Source organism: Panthera onca, chromosome F1 (genome assembly GCF_046562875.1).
Source record: "Panthera onca isolate mPanOnc1 chromosome F1, mPanOnc1 haplotype 2, whole genome shotgun sequence".
In the NCBI taxonomy this organism is placed as follows: Eukaryota; Metazoa; Chordata; class Mammalia; order Carnivora; family Felidae; genus Panthera; species Panthera onca.
This window is the reverse complement of record NC_138355.1, coordinates 4,867,291-4,879,607: the sequence shown is the minus strand read 5'-3', so window position 1 is coordinate 4,879,607 and position 12,317 is coordinate 4,867,291. Positions and strand designations below refer to the sequence as shown.

Genomic DNA, 12,317 nt, shown 5'->3' with positions numbered 1-12,317 from the left:
TATAATGAATGATGCTTTCAGGAACCCAAAGGGTTTTTTCCTCCTTATTGCAGACTAATTCCTTAAGATAGATTTCCAGAAATAGTATTAGATCTCCAAATAAATAGAAACAGTTCTAAAAGCTCCTGAATCGTAATGCCAAATGCTTTCCAGAACCGTTGTAGCAGTCAGTCTTCCTGCCAGCCTGGGAAGGTACAGAGTGTCCACTTCACTGTAGCTGGAGCAGTGGACAATGTTTTGATGTTGACCTTTCAATCTAGAAGAATTGACTCACGGCTGCGCTGGGCTTTATCCTGAATCACACCTAGAGGCTAATGATGCGGGGATCGGGTTTGGGAGAAGGGGGGCCTGCCCACCAGCCTCTCCTTCGGCTTCCTTTAAATTCCGTGGTGATGCATTGGCCGCCCAGGTCGGCTTTCATTAATGCCGAGCCGTGGATGCAGGAAGCCACTGTCTTGTTCTGCTTCCAACACCCTGAATTGATTTGGTAAGTTGGATGGTGTGGGACAAAGTGGTGAGTGTTTCCAGCGCCCTTCCCTTGGGAGCTGGCCCTGTCCTTCCCCCACCCAGCCAGTGGGCTCTGCATGCTCAGATGGGGCCTCCGGAGTCCCATTCGGGAGCCACCTGTCCAGGGGCACCTCCTCTGATGGAGCCCGAGTCACTGATGCTTCTTTAGCTGGCAGATCGTTAACTCTGGAGGCACGCTGGCTTTTCTCGAAATGGTCGTTCTAGGATTCCGAGCAGTTACGTGCTGGTAGAATGTCTTCTCCGAAGGGAGGAGGAGGAGGGAAGGGATTCCTGGTCGCCCCTGGCCTTGTCCCAGCCCCCGGTGCGGTGGGCTGTCCTGGCCTGGAGCCTCTGTGACATGGGGACTTGCGGCTCTGGCTCCCACCCCCACCCCCCCACCCCCCCACCGTTGGCTTCATCTCTTGGTCCTCCCCTGCGCTCCCTTCTCTTGTCCCCCTCAGACTTCGATCCTCCCCAGTGTTCGTAGCCCCTGGGCTTCACCCCTGCATGCTGCTGACTCCCACCCTTCAATTTCTGGCCCACTCTCTCTTGTGAGCTCTAGATGATAAGCTGACAGCTGAGTATCTACTCAGCACCTTAAATCTCATGTGTCCAGATCAACGTGTGTGGTATGTTCCTATGAAGTTATACTTGCTGATGAATAGGTATCACAATGACAGTGTTTTCTTAAAGTTTTATGAGAAAATAACGTAAAGGGCTAAATTCCAAAAAAATGTCAATATAAGGCTTGTAATATTAACACAAATATCTTCTGCCCTCATGTTGTAAGCTTTCGATGCCGTTATTTTCTTCCAGTGAGAGCAGTGTTACCTGTACCCCCCGCCCCCCATGGCTGAGTGCGGGGGTTCCTACTGGGCTGTCCCTCACGTGAGCGTCCCCCCGCATCGTGGCCCCAGCCAGCAGACACTGCTCCTTGCTTGCACGTGGCACCGGTCCTTCAGCAGACGCGCGGCAACTTGAACCGTCGGCATGCTTGGCGGTTCAGTTTTGTCACTGCCCGGGCCTTCGTAGAGCCTACTGGGGCCCTTATTGGCATGAGGGCCCAGCGGAAGACATGAGAGGTTAATGACACAGCCGAGACCAGTCTGGAAGTCACCCGGTGTTCCTGAGGCGGTGGGGCCGCACCCCGTTTGCACTTCAGCTGGCTGTGTCCGTGTGGGAGAGGAGGTGAAGGAAGTTCACGTCCGCTCCAGAAGTGCGCGGCATCCAGGACCCGAGCGGCCGTGGGGCCCGGGGAGGCGGGCAGAGCTGTGGTCTGGAGGCCCAGAGTCCCCCCCTCCCGTGTCCCTCTGCGTGGCTTCACGTGGTTTCTGCACATCCCCGCTCGACCGGCTTTTGTAGATGGAAGTCAGGGAATGTTTTCTGTAGCCTTCAGGTGGAAACATCTTGGATTAACAGTGGCGACGGCCCCACTTGGGTCACTGTCCCTGTTCTCCAGTGCGGGTGGGGCACCGGGAGGAGCCCCAGTGGGTGGCGGGCACGGACACTCTCCCGAGTCCGAGGAGAAGCACTGGAAGCACACACCCAAGATGATCCCCAGCTGAGGGGAAGGTAGCAAAATTCAGTTACATATAAAAAAGATGGGAAATGTGTCTCAAAGGTGAAGACCTGTGATGGAAAAAGTTGATTAATACTTTAGGAATCTGTTGAATTTACAGGATTTTAGAGCTTGTTGAGGAAGGAGGCTTGCAGCAACCCTTCCTTTATGGTAATAAGAGGAGGTGAGGCTCAACTGGATTCTAGAAAATGTCAAAGAAACTTGGTAAGACAGCAGGTCATTTCTTATAAGACTCTGAGCTATTAAAAAGAAAATCACTTCCGTCTACCAAATGTTGTGTTGGGTAAGTCAGAAAAACTAGAATTGGAGGTGAGAATTATTTAGAAATGTACAATTATTTAGTATCATGTATTGCTTTTAAGTGGTTGCTTGTACCTTAGTGTTTGAAACTACAATATTCATCTCCTAACTAGGGATTTCATGTCTTTTGACTGTTGGAATGAAGACGCATTTTTCCGTTAGGACTGTTGCTAGGCTCTTGTCCACTCTGCTTTCAGGGGTGGGTCAGGTAGGAGAGTGGGGGTCCTGGGTGTTCCACGTGCACATCGTTCACCACAGCCTGCCACCGTCCAGTGTCAGACGAGGGGAGAGGCCACCTCGCGTCCCACCAGGTCAGGCGCACTTTCTCCTTAGCTTTCCCACTTTTTGGGGATACAGGGATAACGGTGATGTCCACACCGTGTAAGGGTGTGAGCTGGGGAGAATCGACCCTGCGACAGGTGTCACTAGTACCAGGACCCGGGCTGTGTCCCCTTCAGGGGACCTTCATCTGGGCTTCTTCAGCTCCTTGTGGTTAGAGTCCAGATGTGGGAAACAGAACGCCCTTTCGTTTTCTGGGACAGATCGCTTCACCTCCACTACCTTACGAAGCTTTTAACATTTAAAATCTCTATATTTTCCAAGAGACTTGTTAACGAGAGAGTCATTTTACTTTGGATTAGCTTTAGGTGATTTTTTTCACCTCATTTATAGGTGAAATTATGGATTTGCTGATAAAAAGACTTGTTAGCAACTTACTTTCTTTTCTCAGTCTCTAAGGTAATACGGGTGTTTTTTTAGAATAGCTAACCAACCCAAAAGGGTTACCGTCTAATCTGAGAGCCCTTGGGAAAGTATTTTACTAATATTTATCAAAGTAAAAAGATTGGGGAAATATCTTAGGAAACAAATGGAAAGGGCTAATTTACTAAATTATAGATAAAATACAAAAAACAGGGTAACCTATAAAAGCGAGGCACAAAGAGCATACATCCCTAAGCAAACAAAAAAACCCCCCATCTCTTTGTTTTATCTTGTCCGTTTCTCTGAACCTATTTTTTCTGAGGCTTCTCAAATCCACGGGAAGAACTCTAGTGTCTTCAAAGTTCTTTGCTGCCTTTCTTCTGGGTTTTAGTCTAATTCAGAATCGTTTCTGCAATACTAAAGTTCTTCTCCTAACCCCTTAACTTGTGAATTCTTTTTTGCTTCAAGTAAAGAAGACTTCTGCACTCTGGGCGTGTGTGAGGGGTTCTCTTTAGAAGCGTGTTTCTTTTTTTCTCCTGATTGTCATTTCTTCCTTTTGAAATTCACTCTCTGAGTGACTTTATGGAGGAGATTCCTGTCTGATCCCCCACCTTGCAGCCTGTTCTGTAGTTACATGTTTATGTCATTCTGCCGTGGTTTCTCAAACACTGCATACCACGGAGACGTTTTAACAGCTTCATTGATGTACTCTTCGTATACAATCAGCGTCACATATTCAGCGTACGGTCTGGGAAGTTTTGACATGCACGTACCCATGAAACCATCACCACAGCAGTCAAGCTAGTGAACCTATCCGTCACCTCCAATTTAAAATTAAAAGCACTGTCAACAAAAATGTGGACTACAGGAAAGCGAAGGAAGTTACCTGTAAACCCTGACACTGTAGTTGCATAACCTTTGGTATCTTTCATTTAACACAGCATCCTGAACACTTTGCCATATCGTTGCATGGTCTTAATAAGACTTAAAGAGTTGACACGTTAAAAACACCCTCTCTGCACATCTAACGTGAGAGTACACAGAATGTTTCATGTTGGGGGTAGAAACAGATTTTTAGCTGCTTTTGAAGTCCGTGATTTGAGGAGAAGGCTCCCAGGAGAGAGTGTGTGTGAGCGTAAGTGGGTCCTGATGGTCCCTCCCTTCCATAGCCAATGCTCCTGTCACCCCAGCTGTGGGAGTAGAGCTTTGCAAGGGAGAACAGGCACGCCGTGGAGAGCTTAGGCGAAGCTGAAGCCGTGGGCCAAAGAGCGTGCCTGGGTGGGATGTGTTCAGTTGTTAGAGGCTCATGTGGCCCCTAGAAGTTTGAATTCAAAATATTTAACTTGATAAAAACCATTGAGGGGTGTGGTGGGTGAATGACAGGGTCCTCGCGACGTACGTGTAAAATAACCTCAGTGGTTGATTAAGAGGTAGGGTTGGGGGGGCGCCTGGGTGGCTCAGTCTGTTGAGCTTTGGACTCTTGATTTTGGCTCAGATCATGATCTTGCTGTTCGCAGGTTTGAGCCCTGCATCCCTGTGCTGTCCAGCTCGGAGCCTGCTTGAGATTCTCTCTGTCACTGTCCTTCTCTCAAAATAAATAAACATTAAAAAACAAAAAGAGGTAGGTTTAAGATGAGTGCCTGGGTGGCTCAGTCATTTGGGCACCCAACTCTTGATTTTGGCTCAAGTGATGATCTCACTGTTTGTGGGCTTGAGCACTGAGTTGGGCTCCTCACTCGAGCCTGCTTTGGATTCTCTCTCCCTCTCCCTCTGGCCTTCTGCTTGCACGGGTGGGTGCGCGTGCTCTCTCTCTCTCAGAAAAAAGGGGGGCACCTGGGTGGCTCAGTCCGTTAAGTGTCCGACTTCAGCTCGGGTCATGATCTTGAATTGAAGTTCGTGGGCTCCAGCCCCACCCACGTCAGGCTCTGGGCTGACAGCTCAGAGCCTGGAGCCTGCTTCGGATTCTGTGTCTCCCTCTCTCTCTCTGCCCCCTCTCCCCCAAGATAAACATTAAAAAATTTTTTTAAACAAAAAAAGAGGTAGGTTTATTTATTACCTTACATGTCCACCTCTTTCCCCAGCTTTGAGGTTTTGTTCACATATAAGGTAGGTACGTTTAAAGTGTGCAGTGTGAATCCGTGATGTTGGGATCCGAGTATGTCGGGAAGCGATGACCACGATAAGGTTGGGTAACCCCTCCGTGTCCTCACATAATCACCTTTTTCTTTGTGGTGAGAACATTTTTGAGATGCAGTGGCTGACCAGCGTTGCAGGGCACGGTATATGGTGAGCTGTGGTCACCGTGCTGTGGGGGAGACGCCCTGGAGTTCGGCTCCCAGCGGGACCCGTCCCCGGATCCGCCGCCCTGGCCCGTTGGCGGCGCCCGGCTCCGTTCCGGGGCGGTTGGCTCGTTTCCATTCCACCTGCGAGCACGCACAGTAGCGGGGTTCCCCCGTGGCCGGCCGTTCTCGAGGCCACACTGCGTGCGTGGGACGGCAGTAGGTCGGGAGGGCTGCTGGCACACGAGCAGGTTACAGGTGGACCGGGGGTGAGGGGGCTCGTGTGCGGAAGCGTCCCTACGCCAGTGGCTTCGGCGGCGGCGAGGCGACACCGCGGGCCGTGAAGGGTGGCACAGGTGTTCTGGAATCTGGTGTGACGCCGCCCGCCCTCCCTGTCACGCGTCGGAAGATTCGGGCCAAGTTGAACCGGGGCAGGGATTTTCTGGCGAAGACCGAATCCCGGGCGGGTGTCTTGTTTCCCAGCACGAGACTCCGCACACAAGTGCATTTCCCCAGACTGGCGAGGGCCCTGTCCACCGGCAGGGCCCGCACCCACTTTCTGAGGACTGCGCGGGGCGGGTTGGGCCCCAGCCCGGGTCCCGTGGGCGGAAACACGAGCGGACCGGGTGGGCCTCGCGGCGCCGGAAAGTAGCGTGCCCCCTAATCGGGGCCTGGGACTTCTCCGGTGGCTGGGGGACTGGCGCGGGGCGGGGACGCGGTCGGGGGGGCGCGGTGCACCGTGGCCTCGACGTCAGCGGCGCGCGAGGAGCGCGGCTCCTGTCCCGCCGCGTTCCCGCGTGTGTGGCACGGCTAGGCCCCGCCCCGGCACGTGCTGCGTCTGGAGGGCGGAGGCCGCCGGCCGGAAGTGCGGGTGCCGCCGGCCGCACTGCATGCAGGGAGGGCGGCAGCCCTGGCCGGGAGGGCGGCTCCGAGCCCGACGTGCTCAGCGCTGAGGCGTATCCTCCCCCCCCACCCCGCGACCGGCACTGAGGAGCGGCTCCTTTCTCGGCGCCGAGGAGCATGCCCCCAGCCGCCAATGAGGAGGACGTCCATTCCCGGGGCCGAGGAGCATCCTTCTCGGGGCTGAGGCGCACCCCACCCTGGAGGGCCCAGGAGGCCCGGCCCCGGCGCGGTGAGTCGGGGTCAGGATGCACCTTGCAGGGCGTGCGCGGTCGGAAGACCGAGGACCGTGTCCGGAACAAAGACCTGTCGCCTGAACGCGGCTGGAAAAGGGCCGGCCTGTCTGCCGCTGGGCGGTGCCGACTTCTGGAGGCCAGCAGTCCCCAGCCGCCACGTCGGTTCCTGCTCGTCCAGTCCCTCGTGCCGCCGGCGAGCGACCCCCGCCCGAGCACCCGCCCCGGGCTGACCGAGCTGAGCGGTGCCGCAGGGGCCGTCGTGAAACGGCCCGTGGCCCACACCCTGCGGTGGCTGGGCGCCCAGACCCGTGGGGACCCCTGCGGACACCCCGAGGGGGACCCCATGGAGACCCCAGGAGAGGCCCCGCCCGCAGCGCGGACGCCCCCCGGCGCCGTGACACCCGCAGGCGGGCCGCTGTGTGGCCCTTGCCCACGGCAGCTGCCGGCCCTCCCCAGGGTTCTCATCAGAAGTGGCCCAGGTGACCTACGGAGCGGTTAGAAATGGAAGCTGTTCCTAAAGAGACCAGTCAGAAAGCGGCGCTTTGATGTGGTTCGACCCAGTGCGTTTAATCGTCCCAGACGTTTTCGGTGTCTGTATTCTGTTTGCTAGACACGTTGACCCGATGTCTGAGAAATCTTTCTCCGGACCACCCGTTTCATTCCGAGTCCACACTGGGATGCCCGGGCCAGGAGGTCCCCTTCCCCTTGGTGCTGCTCCCTCACCTGCCTGGGGAGCGGGGACTCCCCTTCGTCTCCGGGTCCTGACGGGTTTCTCTCCAGTAGTTCTCCCTTCCTCTGTCCCCGCAATAAGGCTAGGGCGTGTTTTCGGGTGGTGGTCCTCAAACCGAGTTTTTAACCGTGTTTATCACAACTGGAAGAGTAGACCGTGTTGGAATGCGTGGCACGTGGCAGTGGCAGATGCCGTTCCACGCAGCTGTGCGTCTGCAGTGCTGGGTTGAAGTCTGCACGGCGTGTTCGTCACTGGCCTCAAAAGTTGGCAAATGCCGTTTTGGGAGATGAATCGATGTGGGTTGGCCGTCTCTGCAGTTCAGGGTACCCATCGCAGGGGTGCTGGGGCTTCTTAGCCTTTTGCCTTCCTACTGTGGCAGCATCCTGTGGGTTGTCTTGTTTTGCTTGAAGGGCTTCCTGGTAGTCGTCCGTATAAAGGTAGTTAGAAAGCCCAAGGCACAGAGACAGCAGTCTCGTTCGTTCCAGCGTCGTAAGCAGATTATGAAAATCCCCAGTTGAGTTTTGCTTCTGAAATCCCTGAAGATTCATCGGTGACTCAGAGGAAAACAAGGCAGCATAGTGCTTGGCATCTAGCAGGCTGTCGGGAATAGTGGTGGACTGAATGAATGGATGGATGGGGGGAGCCCTGAGCACTTTGTAGGGTCCGTGACCTCCTCACTAGCGAGTGATGAAGCAGGAGTGACAGTAGGCACAGAGGCGATTATTGCCACTTAGTTCCGTGCGCTACTCTCTGGGAAGGAGAGAGAGAAGGAGAGGGGAATCCCAGACCGGCACCCGGTTGATTAAAAGCAATCCCCGTGCCCAGTGTTGTATCCGGATGGCCATTCTTTTCAAGGGAGATGGGTAAGTAAGCCCTTTATACATAGAGCTGCTGGTGGTGGTAGTTTTTAGGGATATTGGCCCTTGGTTAGCCCTTTCTTTTCCCCAGTTAGCGGAAAGTTGAATGTTAGGACGTTGTCATTTTCCTCCAGGGGGATGTTTGGAGGAGGCTGGAGGCAGCTTTGCAGGGGCAGCAGCTGCTGAACAGTCCGTTTGGGGATTAGGTGCACATTGGTTGTAGCTGCCGTCTGCATTCTGGTTCCTCGGGTCGGGTCGTGCTCCTTTGCCTCAAGGATGAGTGTATGTCCGCTCACTCGGTTACATTCACTTAGTTCTGCTGGCTGGTAATGCTTCTAACTGATAACCTTTCTCTTTAGGGGAGCTTCCTTGGAAGAGGAGTTGACAGCTAATATTGAGCAAATTAAAGATGTTGCTTCTGTCTTCTTTGTTGCTCAGCGTTTCATCATGAGCTGGTGGTGGGAGAACACGAAAAATTAGCTACGTGTTATTTTGGCAACGGCAGAGACACAAGTGCCTTCCTATTGTTTGGATGGCAGTGTGAGCGAGATTTATTCATATTTTGTGTTGGAATTTTCAATTCTAATAGCTTTTAGAAGCATTGGCATAGAATTTACTTGACCGCACGAATCCTGAGCTTGCCTAGTGGGTTTGGGTTGCATCCGGGGGGCAGATATCTTACCGGTTCTGATGGTTCCAGTTGTGTCAAGACTTTACAGAAGAGACTAACTTGATTGCCACCCTGTGACTTAGTACCGCTGTCTTGAGATTCTTTTGATCACGAGGGAACACTTCTTTAATACTACATAAATGAGAACCTGCAGTGAGTACCTTTCATGTGGGTGTATGCTCTTCTTTTATATACCAGATAATGCGTCTGCATCCTAAGCCAGGATCTGAATAACCCCAGTGTCTATTTAGGCTTGGGCTTCAAGCTGTCAGTCATAAGCTAGGAAGTCTGCGTGTGCTACCTAGGGACGTCACCTAGAAGGTCTTTGGTGTATCTGAGCCTGGAAGGGTGAGGTACAAGATTTTGGAGGTACGTTTGTGTATGTAGTTTGGTTGTATCATTGTGACTGGAACTTAAATCTGCATTTAAAATTGCTGACACGTTTGTTAGTAGACTGGTAATTACAGAACGATAAGTGGAAATGGCTGTTTTGTTATGTTTTGTCTTGATGTTCAGGGTTGCGTTCTTGGCCCGAGCTCAGTAGATTTTCAGCCCTTAAGCTGGACATCTTCAAACCTTGATTTAGTGGATGGGTAGTTTTCCAATCACTAGCGGAAACATAATAACAGTAAATTTTGAATGCTTGTATTTTATTGGAATCTGGCATTGTCCTCTACAAAATGGTAGCACTTTTTTTTTTTTTTTTTAATTTTAGAGCGTGTGTGTGCGCGCGCACGACTGGGGGAGAGGGGCAGAGGGAGAGAGAGAGATTTTTTTTTTTAATGTTTATTTTTGACAGAGACAGAGCATGAGTGGGGGAGGGGCGGAGAGCGAGGGAGACACAGAATCCGAAGCAGGCTCCAGGCTCTGAGCTGTCAGCCCAGAGCCCAATGCGGGGCTCGAACCCACAGACCGCGAGATCGTGACCTGAGCCGAAGTTGGACGCTTAACCGACTGAGCCACCCAGGCGCCCCGCAAGAGAGAGATTCTTAAGCGGGGCTAGATCTCACAACTGGGAGGTCATGACCTGAGCTGAAATCCAGAGTTGGTTGCTTACACTGGGCCACCCAGGTGTCCCAGCATATTTGATTCTCGAATATCTCAACCAACTCTTCAGAAAAGGAAATTTTTTTCAAGTTTTTATATATGGACGCAACTTAAATATAATTATAGATACTAAATATAGTTATATTCTTGTGAAACTGCATTTCAGTTACAGATCAGAAGAGTAAATGTAGTTAGGCTGTTTTTTTTTTTTTGAAATTCATTTATAAGAGTAAAATGAAATTTATTTATTTCTCAACATTATTTCATATTTTTGCATACTGTTTCCAGTGAGTTCTGAAATAATTTTCATGCCTCACATGCGACTCTTTCAAAATACCACTCAAATGATGTGTGTGTTCGGGGAAGGGCATGGGTGGTGGAACTAGAAATTTGGGACACGTCTCTAAGCTTCTGAAAATAGAAAAGATAGACTGTAAAGTGTACTAGAGCATTATCCTCTATTAGGAAGGATTTATAACTAGTTATTTTTGTTGTTAAGATTGAAAACCAGATCTTTGGCTTGTCCTTAGGGAGAATCCAACAAAGTTCTATATTTTCTTTGGTTTGGTAAGTAATTATTTACCCATTGAAATAGTTTTATATTTAAAAACAGGATTAAAAACAAAAATTATATGTGTTTATTATAGAAAATTGACAAACTGTGGGAAAGTAGACGCAACATGTTAATCAGTCAACTGGTATTCGTTGATTAGCTTCACAAATACTCATTTTTGCTGGCAGGTACGGTTATCTGGTGGGGATATGTGTCTAGACAAGGTAAAAGCCTCTGTCCCCAGGGGGCGTACGTCCTAGTAGGGGATGGAGGAGAAACATGTACCAGTAAGTCAGTTATTCTCAGATGGGTGCAAAGAAGATAAAACGTGGGGTGGGAAAGGGGCGGGGCAGGGGATGCGCTGAGGCCTGATGTGATCCGAGTAGGTAGGGAAGGGGTGAAGTTTGAGGTGACCTGAAAGATGAGGAGACAGTCATGTGAGGTGAGGAAGAAGGGTACTCAGAGTCAACAGAGCTGTTCCGAGGGCCCTGAGGTGAGAAAGCTTGCTTTGTTCAAGGGACAGAAGGCAGAAAGAAAACAGTCACTGCAGCAAACCCATAGTAAACATTCTTTGAGGTGTTCTTGTTTATAGAATTTGTATTCCTTGCTTTTAATCACATTTGCTTCGTGACATAAACATTCCCCCATTTTATGATAGATGCCATTAGTAAACATTTTTAGTTTTGCCGTAATTTCTAACTATATTGTTGATTTACTTACCTATTCCCTGATGGCTTGTCCTTTAGTTGTTTTTGGTGGTGTGTGTGTATGTGCGTGTGTGCTTGTTTTGCTATTATAAATGTTACATCGGGCCCTTTTGGATCTAAAGCTTTTTCGTTTCTTAGGGCTCTCAGGAGGAGACATGAACTGGGACAAAGATGAATTACTTATTAATCGCCAAAATACTTTGCAAAATGGATTGTTTTTAGTTTATGTTCCAATTACCAATGTATGGAGAGTGCTTACTGTATCCTGGCCTGCATTTAAATGTTCCCTTTTTTCGAAAACATTTTTTTTTATGGTGGTAAAATATGTAACGTAAAATTCACACCATGGTAACCATTTTACAGTGTACATTTGGGTGACATTAAGTACATTTATAATGTGTGACTGTCAGCACGATTTGGTTCCAGATTTCATCACCGCAAGTAGATGCCCTGTACCCATGAAGCAGTCACTTCCTGTTTCCTCCTGCCCCCGTCCCCTGCCCAGCCGTCCCCTCAGTCCCTGACAACCACCAGTCTGCATTTTGACTCTGCAGATTTGCCTATTCGGGGCATCTTATATAAATGGAATCATAAAACATGTGGCTTTTTGTGTCCAGCCTCTCCTGTCTAGCTGAGGTCTCGGGGGTCACCCGCGTTCCAGCAGGTGTCTACTTCAGTGGTTTTCACACTTTGATTCCTTTTACTCCTTTGCTGGGTATGTGGATAGGCTGCATCTCGACTGTTCGTTTATTGTAGGTAGCAATTTGGGTTGTTTCTGCCTTCGGCTGTTGTCAGTAGAGCTGCTGTGGACACATATATACAAGTGTTTGTTGGAGTGCCTCTTTCAGTTTCTTTGGACATACACCTGGGAGTGGAATTGCTGGGTCATGCGCTAAATCCACGTTCAAATTACTGGCAGTGTGTCAGACCGGTTTCTCCAGGGGCCCTACTGTTTTACGTTCTCATCAGCAATGGGCGAGAGTTCCAGTTTCTCCACATCCTCTACCGACACTTGATTTTAGGTACTGTGTATGGGTTTTTGGGTTTTATTGTGGCCATCCTAGTGAGCATGAAGTGGGACTTCATGGTTTTTGATTCATCTGTCCCTAATAATTAATGATGTTGAATATCTTTTCATGTGCTTGCTGGTCATCTGAATCTCATCATTTTTTGATTTGAAGTTTGCATTGATGTATAACGTACACAGAAAAGTACACGTCCCGAGAGTTAGCTCTGTTTTCACTGACTCA

The 12,317-nt window shown here is 50.3% G+C and overlaps 1 protein-coding gene across 12 annotated transcripts in view; it reads left to right on the top strand.

Annotated features, from left to right (window-relative positions):
• The window catches only part of ENAH (ENAH actin regulator), a 136,406-nt gene that overhangs the window by 21,854 nt on the left and 102,235 nt on the right, over positions 1 to 12,317 (top strand). Inside the window, exon 1 of one of the 12 annotated variants that reach the window (XM_060643294.3) lies at positions 6,353 to 6,499. The exons of the other annotated variants lie outside the window; for them this stretch is intronic. The gene's annotated coding sequence lies outside the window, so the exon portion shown is untranslated. Of the gene's footprint in view, positions 1 to 6,352; positions 6,500 to 12,317 lie in introns of those variants that run through there. 12 annotated transcript variants of the gene reach the window in all.